Source organism: Giraffa tippelskirchi, chromosome 6 (genome assembly GCF_054371585.1).
Source record: "Giraffa tippelskirchi isolate mGirTip1 chromosome 6, T2T-mGirTip1v1.2.pri, whole genome shotgun sequence".
In the NCBI taxonomy this organism is placed as follows: Eukaryota; Metazoa; Chordata; class Mammalia; order Artiodactyla; family Giraffidae; genus Giraffa; species Giraffa tippelskirchi.
The window spans coordinates 87,740,306-87,758,313 of NC_137280.1; the positions used below are offsets into that span (position 1 = coordinate 87,740,306).

General features: G+C 37.9%; 1 protein-coding gene across 1 annotated transcript in view; it reads left to right on the forward strand.

Moving 5' to 3' along the window:
* The first annotated feature begins 1,960 nt into the window (after positions 1-1,960).
* LOC145510354 (adhesion G protein-coupled receptor E3-like) overlaps positions 1,961-18,008 on the forward strand; it is a 57,114-nt gene continuing 41,066 nt past the window's right edge. The window contains exons 1-2 of the mRNA XM_081501271.1: positions 1,961-2,106; positions 9,056-9,189. The gene's annotated coding sequence lies outside the window, so the exon portion shown is untranslated. The remainder of the gene's footprint in view (positions 2,107-9,055; positions 9,190-18,008) is intronic.

An 18,008-nucleotide genomic window follows, 5' to 3' on the forward strand; every position in this document is an offset into this window, starting at 1 on the left:
ATCCTAATTTGCATTTGTTATTTCTCTTGTGTTTTGTTGTTGTTGTCTGTGTGCCATTATCTTCATTACCTCCACCATACTTTGGTCTCAGGTCAAACAACAGGGAGGGAACACAGTCCTGCTCATCAGCAGAAAATTAGATTAAAGATTTACTGAGCATGGCCCCACCTATCAGAACAAGACCCAGTTTCCCCCACAGTCAGTCTCTCCCATCAGGAAACTTCCATAAGCCTCTTATCCTTATCCATCAGAGGGCAGACACAATGAAAACCACAATCACAGAAAGCTAATCAAACTGATCACATGGACCACAGCCTTGTCTAACTCAGTGAAACTATGAGCCATGCCATGTAGCGCCACCCAAGATGGACGGGTCATGGTAAAGAGTTCTGACAAAACCTGGTCCACTGGAGAAGGGAATGGCAAACCACTTTAGTATTCTTTCCTTGAGAACTTCATGAACAGTACAAACAGTACAACCATCACCAGTGTCTAATTCCAAAACATTTTCATTACCCCAAAAAGAAACACCACACTCATTACCAATCATTCCCCATTGCTCTCTCCCACTAGATGCTGGAAATCATTAACCTGCTTTCTATTTCTATATATTATCCTTTTCTTGATTTTTCACATAAATGAATTCATATCAAATGTAATCTTATGCGATTTGTTTCTTTCACTTAATGTAATGTGCTCAAAGATCCATCCATGTTGAAGTATGAATCTGTACTCATATCTTTTCATGGTTGAAAAATATTTCATTGTATGCATATTCTGCCTTTTGTTTACACAAGTTAATGGATATATGAGTTGTTTCCACATTTTGGCTATTATAAATAATGCCTGATAAGCCTATTCCTAAAGTTCTCTATTGCATTTTTTAATTTCATTCATTATATTCTTCAGTTCCAGAATCTCTAATGTTTTTTATGAATTCTCTTTGTTAAACTTCGTTTTGTTCATGTATTGTTTTTCTGATTTCACTGACTTGTCTGTCAGCATTCTCTTGTAGTTCACTGAGCCTCCTTTAAACAATTATTTTTAATTCTTTGTCAGGCAATTTATAGATGTCCATTTCTTATCATATGACTTCCCTTAATGTGGAATCTAAAAAGAGATTATACAAAGGAACTTACTTACAAAACAGAAAGACACTCACAGACTTAGAAAATGAACTTATGGTTGCCAGGGGAAAGGGATAGTCAGGGACTTGGGGAAGGTCATGTACACACTGCTATATTTAAAATGGATAATCAAGAAGGACCTACTGAATAGTACATGGAACTCTGCTTAGTGTTATCTACCAGCCTGGATAGGAGGGGGGTTTAGGGGAGAATGGATTCATATATATGTATGGCTGAGTCCCTTCACTGTTCATATAGATGTCCATTTCTTTGGTGTCTCTCACTGGAATATTGTTATCCTTTGATGGTGTCATATTTCCTTAACTTTTTTTTTATTAAATAAATTTATTTATTTTAGTTGGGGGCTAATTACGTTACAATATTGTAGTAGTTTTTGCCATACATTGACATGAATCAGCCATGGGTTTACATGTGTTCCCCTTTCTGGACCCCCCTCCCACCTCCCTCCCCACCCCATCCCTCTGGGTCATCCCATTGCCCCAGCCCTGAGCATTTGTCTATTTCCTTAACTTTTCTTGTTTCTTATAGCCTTTTCTTGATGACCACACATGTGATGGAGCAGTCATATCTTACAAATTTTATCAACTGGCCTCAGTGAGAAAAGATCTTCACAGTATGGCTGTGAAGACGTCATCTAGGTGAGATGTGACAGTTTTAACTCCAGGATTATGTTGAGTATAAGTGGTGAAATTGAGCATATTCCTTTGTTACACATCTTAGACAACTTTCATTTGTTTGCCATCAAGTATGATATCTATAGACTTGTCATGCTTGCATGCCTGCTAAGTCGCCTCAGTTGTGTCCAACCCTTTGTGACGCTATGGACTGAAGTCCTCCAGGCTCCTCTGCCCACGGGATTCTCCAGGCAAGAATACTGGAATGGGTTGCCATGCTCTCCTCCAGGGGATCTTCTCCACCCAGGAATCGAATCCACATCTCATGTCTCCAGCACTGGCAGGTGGGTTTTATACCTCTAGTGCCACCTGGAAAGCCCATGGGCTTGTCATACACAGCCTTTATTATGTTGAGTTATATTACTTATACTCCTTTCTAATTTCTTTTTTTTTTTTTACTTTTTTTTAAGTTTACCTTCATTTTTTAATTTTACTTATTTTTAATTGAAGGATAATTGCTTTAAAATATTGCGTTGGTTTCTCCAAACATCAACATGAATCAGTCATAGATATACATATGTCCCCTCCCTCTTGAATCTCCCTACCCATCCTATTCCTCTAAGCTGTAACAGACCCCCAATTTGAGTTCCCTGAGTCATACAGCAAATTCCCATTGGGTATGCATTTTATATATGGTAACGTGTGTTTCCAGGTTGCTCTCTCCATACATGCCACCCTCTCCCTCCCCCAACACCATGTCCATAAGTTTGTTTTCTATGTCTGTGTCTCCAATGCTGTCCTGAAAATAATTTCATCGGTGCATCTTTCAAGATTCTATATATATGTGTTGGTATACGTTTGTTTTTCTCTTTCTGACTTACATCATCAGTATAATAGGTTCTAGGTTCATCCACCTCATTAGAATACACTCAAAGGCATTCCTTTCTATGGCTATTATTTCATTGAATATATGTACCACAGCTTCTTTATCCAGTCATCTGTCAATGGGGGCATCCAGGTAGCTTCCATAATCTAGCTATTGTAAATAGTGCTGCAGTGAACATTGGAACACATGTGTCTTTTTCAATTTTGTTTTCCTCAGGGTATATGCCTAGAGTGGATTGCTAGGTCATATGGTGGTTTTATTCCTAGTTTTTCAAGGAATCTCCATACTGTCTTCCATAGTGGCTCTATCAATTTACATTCCCACCGACAAAGAAAAAGTGTTCCCTTTTCACCACATGCTCTCCAGCATTTATTGTTTATAGATTTTTTTGATGATGGCCATTCTGAAGACTGTGAGGAGATACCTCACTGTAGTTTTGATTTGCATTTCTCCAATCACGGGTGACACTGAGCATCTTTTCATGTGTTTATTAGCCATCTGTATGTCTTCACTGGAAAAATGTCTGAATCCTTTTTCCCATTTTTTTGATTGGGTTGTTTGTTTTTCTGGTATTGACTTGTATGAGCTGCTTGTATATTCTGGAAATTAATCCTTTGTCAGTTGTTTCATTTGTTATTACTTTTTTCCATTCTGAAGGTTGTCTTTTCACCTTGTTTGTAGTTTCTCTTGCTGTGCAAAGCTTTTAAGTTTAATTAGGTTCCACTTCTTTATTTTTTGTTTTTATCTCTACTACACAGGGAGGTGGGACATAGAGGATCTTGCTGTGATTTATGTAATTAATTGTTCTGCCTATGTTTTCCTCTAAGAGTTTTATAGTTTCTGGTCTTACATTTAGGTGTTTAATCCATTTTGAGTTTATCTTTGTGTTTGGTGTTAGGAAGTGTTCTAATTTCATTCTTTTACGTGAAGCTATCTAGTTTTTCCAGCACCACTTATTGAAGAGGCTATCTTTGCCCCCTTGTATACTCTTGCCTCCTTTCTCAAAAATAAGGTACACATAAGTGTGTGTGTTTTCCTCTGGACTTTCCATCTTGTTCCATTGATCTATATTTCTGTTTTTCTGCCAGTACCATACTCTTTTGATGACTGTAACTTTGTAGTATACTCTGAAGTCAGGAAGGTTCATTCCTTCAGCTCCATTCTTCTTTCCCAAGATTTCTTTGACTATTCAGGGTCTTTTGTGTTTCCATATGAATTGTGAAATTTTTTGTTCTAGTTCTGTGAAAAATGCCATTGGTAATTTGATAGGGATCACAATGAATCTGTAGACTGCATTTGGTAGTATAGTCTTTTTCACAATATTGATTCTTCCAACCCAGAAAAATGGAATATTTCTCCATCTATTTATGTCATCTTTGATTAATTTCATCAGTGTCTTATAATTACCTGTATACAGCTCTTTTGTCTCCTTAGGGAGGTTTATTCCTAGATATTTTATTCTTTTTGTTGCAGTGGTGAATGGGACTGATTCCTTAATTTCTCTTTTTGATTTTTCATTGTTAGTGTATAGTAATGTAAATGATTTCTCTGTATTGATTTTGTATCCTGTGGCTTTGTGAAATTCACTGATTACCTCTAATAATTTTCTGACAGTATCTTTAGATTTTCTATGTATAGTGTCATGTCATCTGAAAATAGAGTTTTACTTCTTCCTTTTGAACCTGAATTACTTTTATTTCTTTTTGTTCTCTGATAGCCAAAGAACAGATTTACAAACGTATGTTGAATAATAGTGGCGAGAGTGGGCACCCTTGTCTTGTTCCTGATTTTAGAGATAATGCTTTCACTTTTTCACCATTGAGAATAATGTTTGCTGTGGGTTTATCACATATGGCCTTTACTATGGGTTCCAGAGAACAGCAATAGGAGATAAGAAAATCTTCCTCAGTGATCAGTGCAAAGAAATAGAGGAAAACAATAGAATGGGAAAGACTAGAGATCTCTTCAAGAAAATTAGAGATACCAAGAGAATATTTCAAGCAAAGATGGGCACAATAAAAGACAGAAACAGTATGGACCTAATGGAAGCAGGAGTTATTAAGAAGTGGCAAGAATACACAGAAGAGCTATACAAAAAAGATCTTAATGACCCATATAACCATGAAGGTGTGATCACTCGCCTAGAGCCAGACATCCTGAGTGTGAATTCAAGTGGGTATTAGAAAGCATCATTACGAACAAAGTTAGTGGAGGTCATGGAATTCCAGCTGAGTTATGTCAAATCCTAAAAGATGATGCTGTGAAAGTGCTGCACTCAATATGCCAGCAAATTTGGAAAACTCAGCAGTGGCCACAGGACTGGAAAAAGTCAGTTTTTATTCCAATCCATGTCCTGGCTTTTGTAAATAGTGCTACAATGAGCATTGTATATGTTTGTACACATGGTATATTTGTGTCTTTTTGAATTATGGTTTTTCTCAGGGTGGAATTGCTTTGTCATAAGGTAGATTTCCTCTATTTCTTTCCAGTGATCACTGAGGAAGTCTTTCTTATCTCTCCTTGCTATTCTTTGAAACTCTGCATTTAGACAGGAATATCTTTCCTTTTCACCTTTGCTTTTCACTTCTGTTCTTTTCACAGCTATTTGTAAGGCCTCCTCAGACAGCCATTTTGCTTTTTTGCATTTCTTTTCCATGAGGATGGTCTTGATCCCTGTCTCCTGTACAATGTCACAAACCTCCGTCCATAGTTCATCAGACACTCTGTCTACCAGATCTAGTCCCTTAAAGCTATTTCTCACTTCAACTGTATAATCATAAGGGATTTGATTTAGGTCACACCTGAATGGTCTAGTGGTTTTCCCGACTTTCTTCAATTTCAGTCTGAATTTGGCAATAAGCAGTTCACGATCTGAGCCACAGTCAGCTCCAAGTCTTGTTTTTGCTGACTGTATAGAGCTTCTCCATCTTTGGCTGCAAAGAATATAATCAATCTGATTTCAGTGTTGACCATCTGGTAATGTCCACGTGTAGAGTCTTCTCTTGTGTCATTGGAAGACGGTGTTTGCTATGGCCATTGCGTTCTCTTGGCAAAACTCTATTAGCTTTGGCCCTGCTTCATTCTGTATTCCAAGGCCAAATTTGCCTGTTACTCCAGGTGTTTCTTGACTTCCTACTTTCTCGCATTCCAGTCCCCTATAATGAAAAGGACATCTTTTTTGGATGTTAGTTCTAAAAGGTCTTGTAGGTCTTCATAGAACTGTTCAACTTCAGCTTCTTCAGCGTTACTGGTAGGGGCATAGGTTTGGATTACCGTGATATTGAATGGTTTGCCTTGGAAACGAACAGAGATCATTCTGTCGTTTTTGAGATTGCATCCAAGTACTGCATTACAGACTTTTTTGTTGACCATGATGGCTACTCCATTTCTTCTAAGGGATTCCTGCCCGCAGTAGTAGATACAATGGTCATCTGAGTTAAATTCACCCATTCCAGTACATCTTAGTTTGCTGATTCCTAGAATGTCAACGTTCACTCTTGCCATCTCCTGTTTGACCACTTCCAGTTTGCCTTGATTCATGGACCTAACATTCCAGGTTCCTATGCAATATTGCTCTTTACAGCATCGGACCCTGCTTCTATCACCAGTCACATCCACAGTTGGGTATTGTTTTTGCTTTGGCTCCATCCCTTCATTCTTTCTGGAATTATTTCTCCACTGATCTCCATTAGCATACTGGGCACCTACTGACCTGGGGAGTTCATCTTTCAATGTCCTATCTTTTTGCCTTTTCATACTGCTCATGGGGTTCTCAAGGCAAGAATACTGAAGTGGTTTGCCATTCCTTTCTCCAATGGACCACATTCTGTCAGACCTCTCCACCATGACCCGTCCGTCTTGGGTGGCCCCACATGGCATGGCTTAGTTTCATTGAGTTAGACAAGGCTGTGGTCCGTGTGATCAGATTGTTTTCTGTGATTATGGTTTCAGTGTGTCTGCCCTCTGATGCCCTCTCGAAACACCTACCATCTTACTTGGATTTCTCTTACCTTGGACATGGGGTATCTCTTCATGGCTGCTCCAGCAAAGCGCAGCTGCTACTCCTTACGTTGGACGAGGGCTATCTCCTCACGGCCGCCCCTCCTGACCTTGAACGTGGAATAGCTCCTCTCGGCCCTCCTGCGCCCATGCAGCCTCCACTCCTTGGACGTGGGGTTGCTCCACTCAGCCTCCTCTCCTGACCTCAGATGTGGGGAACATTTCATGCAAAGATGGGCTTGATAAAGGACAGAAATGGTATGGACCTAACAGAAGCAGAAGATATTAAGAGGTGACAAGAATACACAGAAGAACTGTACAAAAAAGATCTTCCCGACTCAGATAATCACAATGGTGTGATCACTCACCTAGAGCCAGACATCCTGGAATGTGAAGTCAAGTGGGCCTTAGAAAGCATCACTATGAACAAAGCTAGTGGAGGTGATGGAATTCCAGGTGAGCTATTTCAAATCCTAAAAGATGATGTTGTGAAAGTGCTGCAATCAATATGCCAGAAAATTTGGAAAACTCAGCAGTGGCCACAGGACTGGAAAAGGTCAGTTTTCATTCCAATCCCAAAGAAAGGCAATGCCAAAGAATGTTCAAACTACCGCACAATTGCACTCATCTCACATGCTAGTAAAGTGATGCTCAAAATTCTCCAAGCCAGGCTTCAGCAATATGTGAACCGTGAACCTCCAGATGTTCAAGCTGGTTTTAGAAAAGGCAGAGGCACAAGAGACCAAATTGCCAACATCTGCTGTATCATTGAAAAAGCAAGAGAGTTCCAGAAAAACATCTATTTCTGCTTTATTGACTATGTCAAAGTCCTTGACCGTGTGGCTCACAATAAACTGTGGGAAATTCGGAAAGAGATGGGAATACTGGACCGCCTGACCTGCCTCTTGAGAAACCTGTATGCAGGTCAGGAAGCAACAGTTAGAACTGGACACGGCCAGGTTCAGTGCATGATACAGGGTGCTCAGGGCTGGCACACCCAGATGACCTGGAGGGATAGGATGGGGAGGGAGGTGGGAACGGGGTTCTGGAAGGGGAACACATGTACACCTATGGTGGTTTCATGTCAATGTATGGCAAAACCAATAGAATATTGTAAAGTTAAAAAATAGATAAATAAAAAGAAAGGAACTAGACATGGAACAACATACTGGTTCCAAAGAGGAAAAGGAGTACGTCAAGGTTGTATATTGTCACCCTGCTTATTTAACTTATATGCAGAGTACATCATGAGAAACGCTGGGCTGGAAGAAACACAAGCTGGAATCAAGATTGCCAGGAGAAATATCAATAACCTCAGATATGCAGATGACACCACCCTGATGGCAGAAAGTGAAGAGGAACTAAAGAGCCTCTTGATGAAAGTGAAAGAGGAGAGTGAAAAAGTTGGCTTAAAGCTCAACATTCAGAAAACTAAGATCATGGCGTCTGGTCCCATCACTTCCTGGGAAATAGATGGGGAAACAGTGGAAACAGTGTCAGACTTTATTTTGGGGGGCTCCAAAATCACTGCAAATGGTGATTGCAGCCATGAAATTAAAAGATGCTGACTCCTTGGAAGGAAAGTTATGACCAACTTAGATAGCATATTAAAAAAGCAAAGACATTACTTTGCCAGCAAACGTCTGTCTAGTCAAGGCTATGGTTTTTCCAGTAGTTATGTATAGATGTGAGAGTTGGACTGTGAAGAAAGCTGAGCACAGAAGAATTGATGCTTTTGAACTGTGGTGTTGGAGAAGACTCTTGAGAGTCCCTTGGACTGCAAGGAGATCCAACCAGTCCATCCTAAAGGAAATCAGTCTTGAGTGTTCATTGAAAAGACTGATGTTAAAGCTGAAACTCCAATACTTTGGCCACCTCATGCGAAGAGATGACTCGTTGGAAAAGACCCTGATGCTGGGAAGGATTTGGGGCAGTAGGAGAAGGGGATGACAGAGCATGAGATGGCTGGATGGCATCACCGATTCAATGGACATGAGTTTGGGTAACCTCCGGGAGTTGGTGATGGACAGGGAGGCCTGGCATGCTGCAATTCATGGGGTCGCAAAGAGTCGGACACGACTGAGCGACTGAACTGAACTGAAGGTAGATTTATTGCTAGTTTTTAAAGTAATCCCCATATTGTTCTCCATGGTGACTACATGCATCTACATTCCCACCAACAGTGCCAAAGCATTCCCTTTCTCCACATCCTCTCCAGCATTTGTTGTTTGTAGCTTTTTGATGATGGGAACATTGTTTTTTAAAGCAAGTACATTGTTTTTTAAAGCAAGTGTATTTTTTGATGGCTCATCACTCAGCAATCAATAACTGATACCCAATTCTTGGGAAATATCCTGGAATCTTTCCTCAACCATTTCACATGTCTCCCTTATGTTTCTCTGTTCTAGGACTCTGCTTTCTGCTATTTTGAACAAGCTCTGGGAGATGGTAAAGGACAGGGAAACCTGGTGTGCTGCAGTCCATGAGGTCACAAAGAGTCAGACATAACAGAGAGACTGAACTGAACTGAACTGATGTTGAGGTAGGTTCCTACTACACGCATTTTTGAAGAGTTTTTATCATAATTGTGTGCTGGTTTATCAAAGACTTCTTCTGCATCTATTGAGATTATCATTTTTTAATTATTAGTTTATTTTAATTGGAGAATGATTACCTTACAATATGCTGATGGGGGATGCCATACATCAACATGAATCAGCCACAGGCATACATGTGTCATATTATTTTTATCTTTTTATTTGTTAATATGAGTGATTGTAATTGGTATAATATATTGACTGATCTGCATATATTGAAGAATCCTTGCATCCCTGGGATAAACCGGACTTGATCATGGTGTGTGATCTTTTTAATGTGGTGTTCAATTCCGTTTGCTAAAATTTTGTTGTGGATTTTTCCATCTATGTTCATCAGTGATATTGGCTTGTAATTTTCTTTTTTGTGTGTTGTCTTTTTCTGATTTTGGTATCAAAGTGATGGTGGCCTTGTAGAATGAGTTTAGAAGTGTTCTTTCCTCTGCAATTTTTAGAAGAGTTTTAGAAGTATAGGCATTAGCTTTTCCCTAAATGTTTGATAGAATTCACCTTTGAAGTCATCTGACCTTGGGTTTTTGTTTTGGGAGAGATTTTTTTTTTTAATAAATTTATTTATTTTAGTTGGGGGCTAATTACTTTACAATATTGTAATAGTTTTTGCCATACATTGACATGAATCAGCCATGGGTTTACATGTGTTCCCCTTCCTGGACCCCCCACCCACCTCCCTCCCCATCCCATCCCTCTGGGTCATCCCATTGCCCCGGCCCTGAGCCCTTGTCACATGCATCGAACATGGAATGGTGTTCTGTTTCACATATGATAATATACATGTTTCAATGCTATTCTCCCAGAACGTCCCACCCTCACCTTCTCCCTCAGAGTCCATAAAATTGTTCCATGCATCTGTGTCTCTTATTCTGTCTCGCATATAGGGTTATCGTTACCATCTTTCAAATTCCATATATATGCATTAGTATACTGTATTGTTGTTTTTCTTTCTGGCTTACTTCACTCTGTATAATGGGCTCCAGTTTCATCCATCTCAGTAGAACCGATTCAAATGTATTTTTTTTAATGGCTGAGTAATATTCCATTGTGTATATGTACCACAGCTTCCTTATCCATTCGTCTGCTGATGGACATCTAGGTTGCTTCCATGCCCTGGCTATTGTAAACAGTGCTGCGATGAACATTGGGGTACACGCGTCTCTTTCAATTCTGGTTTCCTCGGTGTATATGCCCAGCAGTGGGATTGCTGGGTCATATGGCAGTTCTATTCCCAGTTTTTTAAGGAATCTCCACACTGTTCTCCATAGTGGCTGTACTAGTTTGCATTCCCACCAACAGTGTAAGAGGGTTCCCTTTTCTCCACACCCTCTCCAGCATTTATTGCTTGTAGACTTTTGGATAGCAGCCATTCTGACTGGTGTGAAATGATACCTCATTGTGGTTTTGATTTGCATTTCTCTAATAATGAGTGATGTTGAGCATCTTTTCATGTGTTTATTAGCCATCTGTATGTCTTCTTTGGAGAAATGTCTGTTTAGTTCTTTGGCCCATTTTTTGATTGGGTCGTTTATTTTTCGGGAATTCAGCTGCAGAAGTTGCTTGTATAGTTTTGAGATTAATTGTTTGTCTGTTGCTTCATTTGCTATTATTTTCTCCCATTCTGAAGGCTGTCTTTTCACCTTGTTTATAGTTTCCTTTGTTGTGCAAAAGCTTTTAATTTCAATTAGGTCCCATTTGTTTATTTTTGCTTTTATTTCCAATATTCTGGGAGGTGGGTCATGGAGGATCCTGCTGTGATTTATGTCGGAGAGTGTTTTGCCTATGTTTTCCTCTAGGAGTTTTATTGTTTCTGGTCTTACGTTTAGATCTTTAATCCATTTTGAGTTAATTTTTGTGTATGGTGTTAGGAAGTGTTCTAGTTTCATTCTTTTACAAGTGGTTTACCAGTTTTCCCAGCACCACTTGTTAAAGAGATTGTCTTTTCTCCATTGTATATTCTTGCCTCCTTTGTCGAAGATAAGGTGTCCATATGTGCGTTGGTTTATCCCTTGCATTCCTATACTCCAATATTGAGAAAACAGAAAGAGAAATTAAGGAAACAATACCATTCACCATTGCAACAAAAAGAATAAAATACTTAGGAATATATCTACCTAAAGAAACAAAAGACTTATATATAGAAAACTATGAAACACTGATGAAAGAAATCAAAGAGGACACAAACAGATGGAGAAATATACCGTGTTCATGGATTGGAAGAATTAATATAGTGAAAATGAGTATACTACCCAAAGCAATCTATAGATTCAATGCAATCCCTATCAAGCTACCAATGGTATTTTTCACAGAACTAGAACAAATCATCTCACAATTTGTATGGAAATATAAGAAACCTCGAATAGCCAAAGCAATCTTGAGGAAGAAGAATGGAACTGGGAGAGATTTTTGATCACAGTTTTCATTCCAGTGCTTGTAATTGGGTTGTTCATAATTTCTATTTCTTCCTGGTTCGGTTGAGAGATTGAACTTTTCTAAGACTCTGTCCATTTCTTCCAGGTTGTCAATTTTATTGGTTTATCAGTTCAATTCAGTCGCTCAGTTGTGTCCGACTCTTTCTGATCCCATGGACTGCAGCACTCCAGTCTTCCCTGTCCATCACCAACTCCTGAAGCTTGTTCAAATTCATAGCCATCGAGTCAGGGATGCCATCCAAGCATCTCATCCTCTGTTGTCCCCTTCTGCTCCTGCCTTCAATCTTTCCCATCATCAGGATCTTTTCCAATGAGTCAGTTCTTTGCATCAGGTGGCCAAAGTATTGGAGTTTCAGCTTCAACATCAGTCCTCCCAATGAATATTCAGGATTGATTTCCTTTAAGATTGACTGATTTGATCTTTTTGCAGTCCAAGGGACTCTCAAGAGTCTTCTCCAACACCACAGTTCAAAAGCATCAATTCTTCGGTGCTCATCTTTCTTTCTTTTTTTTTTTTTTTCACATCCATACTTGACTCCTGGAAAAACCATAGCTTTGACTAAATGGACCTTTGTTGGCAAAGTAATGTCTGCTTTTTAAAATGTTGTCTAGTTGGGTCATAGCTTTTCTTCCAAGGAGCAAACATCTTCAAATTTATCTAATTTAATATATTGGCATATAGTTGCTCATAACAGTCTCTTATGATCCTTTATATTTCTGCATTATCTGCTGTAGTTTCTCCTTTTTCATTTCTAATTTTGTTTATTTGATGCTTCTCTTTTTTTCTTGATGTGTCTGGCTAGAGATTTGTCGATTTTATCTTCAAAAAGAAAGAGATTTTATTTTTATTAATCCTTATTATTGTTTTTTTCATTTCTTTTACATTTATTTCTGCTCTGTCTGATCTTCATGATTTCTTTCTTTCTGCTAACTTTGGGGGGGTTTTGTTCTTTTTCCAGTTGTTTTGGGTGTAAAGTTAGGTTCTCTATTCGATATTTTTCTTGTTTCTTGAGGTAGGATTGTATTGCTATAAACTTGCCTTTTAGAACTGTTTTTGCTGCATCTCATAGGTTTTGAGTTGTCATGTTTTCACTGTCATTTGTTACTAGGAATTTTTTGATTTCCTTTGGATTTCTTCTGTAACCTGTTGATTATTTTGAAAAATATTGTTTAACCTCCGTGTGTTTGTGTTTTCTAGGGTGTTTCCTGTAATTGATATCTAGTCTCATAGCACTGTGGTCAGAAAAGATTCTTGATACGATTTCAATTTTCTTAAACTTACTGAGGTTTAATTTGTGACCCAAGATGTGATTTATCCTGGGCGATATTCCATGTGCATTTGAAAAGAAAGTATATTCTTCTGTATATTCTTCTGTACTTGCATGGAATGTCCTGAAGATATCAGTGATAGCCATATGGTATAATGTGTTATTTAAGGCTTGTTTTTTTATTAATTTTCTGTTTTGATGATCTGTCCGTTGGTGTAAGTGGGGTGATAAAGTGACCTGCTATTATTGTGTTATTGTCAATTTCTCCTTTTATGCCTGTTAGTGTTCGTCTTATGTGTGAAAATGCTCCTATGTTGGGTGTATAAATATTTACAATTGTTATGTCTTCCTCTTGGATTGATCCCTTGATCATTATGTAGTATCCTTCCTTATCTCTGTTAATATTCCTTATTTTAAGGTCTATTTTGCCTGATATGAGGACTGTTACTCTGGCTTTGTTTTGATTTCCATTTGCAAGGAATAGCTTTTCTCATCCCCTCACTTTCAGTCTCTATGTGTCTCTAGGTCTGAAGTGGGTCTCTCATAGACAGCATATAAATGGGTCTTATTTGTTTTTGTATTTTGTATCCATTCAGCTAGTGTGTGTCTTTTGGTTGGAGCATTTAATCCACTTACATTTAAAGTAATTATTGATATACATGTTCCTATTGTCATTTTCTTAATTGTTTGAGGTTTGGTTTTGTAGCTCTTTTTCTTCTCTTGTGTTTCCTGTATATGTAAGCCCATTTAACATTTGCTATAAAGCTGATTTTGTGGCACTAAATTCTCTTAACTTTTGCATGTCTATAAAGCTTTTGATTTCTCCATCAATTTTGAATGAGATCCTTGCCAGGTAGAGTAATCTTGGTTGTAAGATTTTCCCTTGCTGCTTTTAATATTCTTACTTTGTTTTTAATCTTTGTTAGTTTGATTAGGCCACATAGTGTGTCACAAAACAAGCTTCAATAAGTTTAAGAGGATAAGAAGTATATAAAACATCTTTTCCTATCACAATGATATAAAATTAGAAGTCAAGTACAGAAAAAAAATAATGAGAGAGGAATAAACATGTGGAGACTAAACAACATGCTACTAAAAAAACCAATGGGTCAAGGATGAAAGAGAAGAAATAAGAAAAACCTTGAAACAAACAAAACCAAAAAAAATGAATACACAACTTTCCAAAATCTATTGGATGCAGTAAAGACATTTCTAAGAGGGAAGCTCATAATGATACAAGTCTATCTCAAGAAAAAAAATTTCAAACAACCTGACATACACATAAAAGAATTAGGAAAAGAAGAAACATCAAAGCCTGAATTTAGCAGAAGGAAGAAACCACAAAAGATTCTGAATTTTCAAAGCAATCTTGAAAAAATAATAACCTTCCAAGATTCACTATACTACAATGCTGTACAAATCAAAACAGCATAGTTCTGGCACAAAAACAGACACATAGATCAGTGGAACAGAATGGAAGCCCCAGAAATAAACTCACACACCTATGGTCAATAATCTATGATAAAGTGGGCAAGAATATACAATGGAGAAAACAGTCTCTTCAACAAGTGGTGCTGGGGAAACTAAGCAGTCACATGTAAAACAATGAGATTAGAACATTTGCTTACACCATATACAAATATAAACTCAAAATGGTTTAAACACCTACATGTGTTTTGAACCATAAACACCTACATGTTTGTAGAACCATCTTGAACCATAAAGCTTCAAGAAGAGGACATAGGCAAAACAGTTTTTGACATAAGTTGTAGTAATATTTTCTTGGATCAGTCTCCCATGGCAGCAAAATAATAAGAAAAATAAGCAAAATTGACTATAACTACAATAAACAGGTATTTCTAGTACTAAATAATATATTCTTCTATTGTGTCTACTTGTCTACAGTGTCTACTGGTCTATACACATTGTTAAGCATTCAATCAAAACTTGTGAAACACAAGCAAAAACAAGAAAAAAAAAACCCATGAAGAGATCAATAGAACCAGACTTAAAGATAAACTAACAGGAAATTTTAAAAATAACTATGAATAATATATTAAAGGCTGTAGAGCAGTAGCGCTCACCTAAGGGACAGCTTGACCTCAGGAAACGTTTGGCAACTTCTGGAGACAACTTTGGCATTACAGACAACATTGGCATTAGTGAGCAAAATAAGGGATTCTCTTTAGCATTCTACAAGGCAGAGGAGACAGTTCCAGTCACAAAGAATTATACAGCCACCCCCAAATGTCAGTAATGCTGAGCTTGAGAAACTCTGCCCTTAATTTCTATAAACACTAAACTCAGCTGTCTTCCTTTTGCCATTAGAATTATACAGCCACCCCCAAATGTCAGTAATGCTGAGCTTGAGAAACTCTGCCCTTAATTTCTATAAACACTAAACTCAGCTGTCTTCCTTTTGCCATTAGATGCAGGAAATTTTCTACAGAATCATATGAGTGGTAAAGAAAAAGTAACTTGTAATAGGAAATTCATTGTTCTCTTTGTTTCCCCAAGATTGAGAAACCCTGTTCTCCTGGCGAAAGTGTACATCATGTATGAACACATGACACATTTCAAAAGACTTTGAGAGCCAGCAGTTTAAATTTTATAATACCATCCTGATAACAAAATTCCAGTCAGAAAAAAATCAACAAATTTTACTATTCAAATAAGTTTATAATAATTAAAGACATCATTGATAAAGCATGAAGACATGTTAAAATATTTGCAATGTTAGTGAGATATTAATATGTGTAATGTATTAATAAGTGTAAAATTCAATAATAAAAAGGCTAAAAAGAGAAGAGAGATTTATAAACAATTAACCAAAAAAAAATAAAAATAAATTGCTTAAAAATACCTTCGGAGAACAGTGTGAAGATTCGTTAAAAAACTGGAAATAGAACTGCCATATGACCCAGCAATCTCACTGCTGAGCATACACACTGAGGAAATCAGAACTGAAAGAGACACGTGTACCCCAATGTTCATTGCAGCACTGTTTATAATAGCGAAGACATTGAAGCAACCTAGATGTCCATCAGCAGACGAATGGATAAGAAAGCTGTGGTACATATACACAATGGAATATTACTCAGCCATTAAAAAAATACATTTGAATCAGTTCTGATGAGGTGGATGAAACTGGAGCCTATTATACATAGTGAATTAACCCAGAAAGAAAAACATCAATACAGTATACTAATGCATATATATGGAATTTAGAAAGATAGTAATAATAACCCTGTATGAGAGACAGCAAAAGAGACACAGATGCATAGAACAGTCTTTTGGACTCTGTGAGAGAGGACGAGGGTGGGATAATTTGGGAGAATGGCACTGAAACATGTATATTATCATATGTGAAATGGATCGCCTGTCCAGGTTCAATGCATGGGACTGGGTGCTCGGGGCTGGTACACTGGAATGACCCAGAGGGGAGGGAAGTGGGAGGGAGGTTCAGGATGGGGAATACATGTACACCCCTGGTGGATTCATGTCAATGTATGGCAAAACCACTACAATATTGTAAAGTAATTAGCCTTCAATTAAAATGAATAAATTTATTTTTTAAAAAAAGAAACCTAGAAAAAAAATACCTAGTAATCAAGGAAATTGAAATTAATACAAGGAGCTAATATTGCTATGCATTCAATTCAGTTCTGTTCAGTTGTTCAGTCGTGTCCGACTCTTTGCGACCCCATGAACCACAGCACGCCAGGCGTCCCTGTCCATCACCAACTCCCAGAGTCCACCCAAACCCATGTCCATTGAGTCAGTGATGCCATCCAACCATCTCATCCTCTGTCATCCCCTTCTCCTACTGCCCTCAATCTTTTCCAGCATCAGGGTCTTTTCAAATGAGTCAGCTCTTCGCATCAGGTGGCCAAAGTATTGGAGTTTCAGCTTCAACATCAGTCCTACCAATGAACACCCAGGACTGATCTCCTTTAGGATGGACTAGTTGGATCTCCCTGCAGTCCAAGGGACTCTCAAGAGTCTTCTCCAGCACCACAATTCAAAAGCATCAATTCTTCTGTGCTCAGCTTTCTTTATAGTCCAACTCTCACATCCATACATGACCACTGGAAAAACCATAGCCTTGACTAGATGGACATTTGTCGACAAAATAATGTCTCTGCTTTTCAATATGCTGTCTAGGTTGGTCATAACTTTCCTTCCAAGGAGTAAGCATCTTTTAATTTCATGGCTGCAATCACCATCTGCAGTGATTTTGGAGCTGAAAAATCAAAGTCAGCCACTGTTTCCACTGTTTGCCCATCCATTTGCCATGAAGTGATGGGACTGGGTGCCATGATCTTAGTTTTCTGAATGTTGAGCTTTAAGCCAACACTTTCACTCTACTCCCTCACTTTCATCAAGAGGCTCTTTAGTTCTTCACTTTCTGCCATAAGGGTGGTGTCATCTGCATATCTGAGGTTATTGATATTTCTCCCAGCAATCTTGATTTCAGCTTGTGCTTCATCCAGCCCAGTGTTTCTCATGATGTACTCTGCATATAAGTTAAATAAGCAGGGTGACAATATATAGCCTTGACGTACTCCTTTTCCTGTTTGGAACCAGTCTGTTGTTCCATGTCCAGTTCTAACTGTTGCTTCCTAATGTGCATTGCAAATAATCTATGTATTTAAGTAAATATATATATACATCCAAATTAAAAACAATGTGTTTTGGAGTTTTCTGAAAACTTAAAATTTTAGTAGTCTCCAAAAAAACCAAAAATCTGACCTCAATGCTTGATAAGATTGGAGAGTTCTTTCAGTGCAGCATGTTTGCTAATAATTGAAATCCCTACAGTTTGTAGAAAAGCATGCTCTATCAAATGTAAAAAATCAAAATTTTTTACAGTTCATTGTACTTTCCAATTACTTAGATTCTTACTTTTTTAACTAAAATAATTCTCAATTTGTTTTAAATATTCAATCATCCATTCATTAAAAAATGTCAAAATACATTGGGATATATCTATGAATAAAAAAGAATAAAATGCATATATCTGCAGCATAGCTTCTATAAAGACAAGAAAAGATC